General features: G+C 38.3%; 1 pseudogene; it reads right to left on the bottom strand.

Annotated features, from left to right (window-relative positions):
- Positions 1-978: 978 nt before the first annotated feature.
- LOC143683003 (protein SET-like) lies at positions 979-1804 on the bottom strand (annotated as a pseudogene).
- Between the last annotated feature and the right edge of the window lie 1780 nt (positions 1805-3584).

Genomic DNA, 3584 nt, shown 5'->3' with positions numbered 1-3584 from the left:
TCATTAGGTTTTGTGCTTTTTCTCACACATTTAGTTTTATTGTACATGTTTAACGTTTAAAACAGAGCCTCACCTTTCGTTTCCACGAACCAAGAAAAAAATTTAGAAGCAAACAGGAATAAAATGACAATACTGAGTGTCAAATTCAAATAGGATCCTACAGGTTCTGCTTATTCTCCCAATAAGTGGCAAGACTCAGTCATCATTAGAAGAGAATTCTGTTTTGAAGTGTCATCTTAGACTTCAAGGATGCCCACTAAATGTCACAATTGAACATGCCAAAGGAGAAGCCATGTTGTCAAAATGCCCACTTAACCCACCCAAGCATCTCAAACCCACCCCTTGCTGACCTTCTATAACTCCATTTTTTCCCTTTTATTTTTTAAACAAGAGCAAGTAGACAGCTACATGTTGGTAAATGCGGACTGTCCATCATTGCTCTAATGTACTGTTCTCAGCCCCTGAAAATGTCCCAATTAAAGCAAAGCTATAGAAATGTCCAATCTAAGCCATATTTTGGTTCAAGAAAGGCCGATAATGTTCAAGAAGGTTTCTCTCTCAACAGGAAAGGCACATGGTGAACACAGTCAGTTTCTCTCTTGGCTGGAAGGGTACGTGGCGAGCAAGTTGTCATCTGCTACTTTCTCTCCTGGCTTCCTGTTTCATGAAGCTCCCAGGGAGGTATTTTTCTTCTTGATCTCCAATGGTCACTGGCTTGTGGGCTCTCTGCTTCTCGTGGCTATGTCGTTCTCCTTTGCTGTCTCTGAATCTCTTTTCATTCTCCAAAATGTTTCCTCTTTTATAGGACTCCAGAAACTTACCAAAGACCCACCCAATCCAGTTTATCAACCACTCTTGATTAAATCACATCTCCAGGGAGATGATCTAATTACAGTTTCAGACATTCAATACGAATAGAGCAACATTTTGACTTTACAAAATGGGATCAGGATTGAAACGTGGCTTTGCTAGGGCACATCATCCTTTCAAACCAGCACAGTCAGCAGCATCATGACCTTGTTCTCTTTCCCGTTCTTCATCATCCATATCAGGAACCAAACAGTACTGTAATGGGTTTGAATAAATGCCCTCTTTGATGACCTCCCCTAGCCCATGCCCACCTGCATCAGTGTGGTCAGCAAACCAGGTAAGGAAGCTCTCTGGTTCTTCACGCTGCCTCCCTCTTCCTGCTGGCTTTGTTCTATATTTGACTTGAAAATTTCCTCAAGTCCTTTCCAGATTTCCTTTCGATGCCAGCCACTTTGAGGATGGATCACCACTCTCATTCAGAAGACATTCTTTGGAGAGGACTTCGTTTTCAACATAAGGATTTTCATCAAAATGAACATCTATTCTGTAACCTGATTCAATACCTTCAAATTCTGACACTTCAACTCTGGTTCAATAATGCAGCACCTCTTCATCCTCCTTTCCAAGCAGTGTGGCCACTTGTGAATGGTTGACAAATGTTGTCACCCCAAAATGTGGGATATTGGTGGTAAGTTCTGACATCTTCGGAAAGAATGCTTGGGGGGTGGTTATTGTATTTCTGTTCTACTTTTAAAATCTCCTCAATGGCTTGTTCATTAAGTCTGTCTAATTCATTTTGGACTTCATCACTATGTTCAAATGCATCCTACTTTTCTTTTTCTCCTTTTGGCAAGGAGAGCAGCCGATGCCTGGGGGGAACCTTTCCTTGAGGCGGGAGTGAAGACTGGCATTCAGGAGCTGTGTGATTAGGAAAGTCCAGTAACCAGAGCCAAAGAGAAATGTTCACCTGGAAGAAGCTCAGAGAACTTGTCATTGGTTTTTTTTTTTTTTTTTTTAATATTTGTACTGAGAAATCTTCATATACATAAGTCCATCCACAGTATGCAATCAGTGGCTCACAATATCATCACATCGTTGCGTATTCATCACTATGATCATTTTAGAACATTTGCATCACTCTAGAAAAAGGAATAAACATAAAGATAGTGTTCTTTCCTGCTCCACCTGCTGATATTTACTTTTGAGAGACTTCAAATAGCTGTGCTGTGCATTTTGATCAGTTTTTTTATTTGCATTCAATGGTTGAGGAGAGTTGTCATATGTCTACTCCATCTGGAACTGGAACTTTTATTTGAGTATTTTTAAATAGCTTCAATTTCTCTCATCATTATACTCATGTTTTCCTCCATTTTTCAAAAACTTTTTAATTGTATAATATAACATATATACAAAGCAAAGGAAGAAAAAAGCAATAGTTTTCAAAGCACTCTTCAATAGGTAGTAACAGAACAGATCCCAAAGTTTGTCATGGGCTACCATATACTCATCTGATTTTTCCTTCTAGCTTCTCCAGAATATGGGAGGCTAGAAGTAATAAATATATATTTTTAATTTTTTATTAATTAAAAAAATTTACAAGAAAGAAACACATTCTTAATATATGCTCATTCCGTTGTACATATATAATCAGCAATTCACAATATCATCACATAGTTGCATATTCATCATCATGATCATTTCTTAGAACATTTGCATCAGAATAAATATTTTTATCATCTTTTTTCTTCTTTTTCTGTGAGAAATAACATACAAACAAACAAACAAAAAACAACAATAAATTTCGAAGCACAGCACAACAATTCATTGTAGAACAGATTTCAGAGTTTGGTATGTGTTACAGTTCTACAACTTTAGGTTTTTACTTCCAGCTGCTCTAAGATACTGGAGACTAAAAGAAATATGAATGAAATGAGCCAGCAATCACACTCATTTGTTAAACCCTACCTTCTCTGTATAACTCCACCATCACCTTTGGTCTTTCTATCCTACTCTTTAGGGGTATTTGGGCTATGGCCATTCTAACTTTTCCATGTTGGAAGGGGCTGTCAATAATATGAGGTAGGGAGAAGGAACTAGCTGATGTTCTGGAGTTCCTATAATTTTTTAACATATAGAGTATATATTGTTTTTAAGCCTTATTAGGGCAGGCTCGGTACAGTCTTTTAGTCCAGAGTCACTTTTTAGAACATTTGCATCACTCCAGAAAAAGAAAAATGAAAAAAAACTCGTACATCCCATACCCTTTACCTCTCCCTCTCATTGACCATTAGTATTGCAATCCACCCAACTTTTTTTTTTATCCCTTATCCTCCCTACTATTTATTTTATTTTTGTCCTTATTTTTTCATCTGTCCATATCCTGGATAAAGGGAGTGTCAGCCACAAGGTTTTCACAATCACACAGTCACTGTAAAGGTTATATAGTTATACAATCATCTTCAAGAATCAAGGCTACTGGAACACAGTTCAACAGTTTCAGGTACTTCCCTCCAGCCACTCTAGTACACCATAAACTAAAAAGGGATGTTTATATAATGCATAAGAATTACCCCCAGGATACCCTCTTGACTTTGTTTGAAATCTCTCAGCCATTGAAACTTTGTCTCCTTTCTCTCTTCCCCCTTTTGATCGAGAAGGCTTTCTCAATCCCATGATGCTAGGTCCAGGCTCATTCCTGAGGTCACGTCCCGTGTGGCCAGGTTGATTTACACCCCTGGGAGTCATGTCCTACAAAGAGGAGGAGGGCAGTGAGT

The sequence above is a fragment of the Tamandua tetradactyla genome, chromosome 5 (assembly GCF_023851605.1).
Source record: "Tamandua tetradactyla isolate mTamTet1 chromosome 5, mTamTet1.pri, whole genome shotgun sequence".
NCBI classification, from domain to species: Eukaryota; Metazoa; Chordata; class Mammalia; order Pilosa; family Myrmecophagidae; genus Tamandua; species Tamandua tetradactyla.
This window is presented reverse-complemented; position numbering and strand designations above follow the sequence as displayed.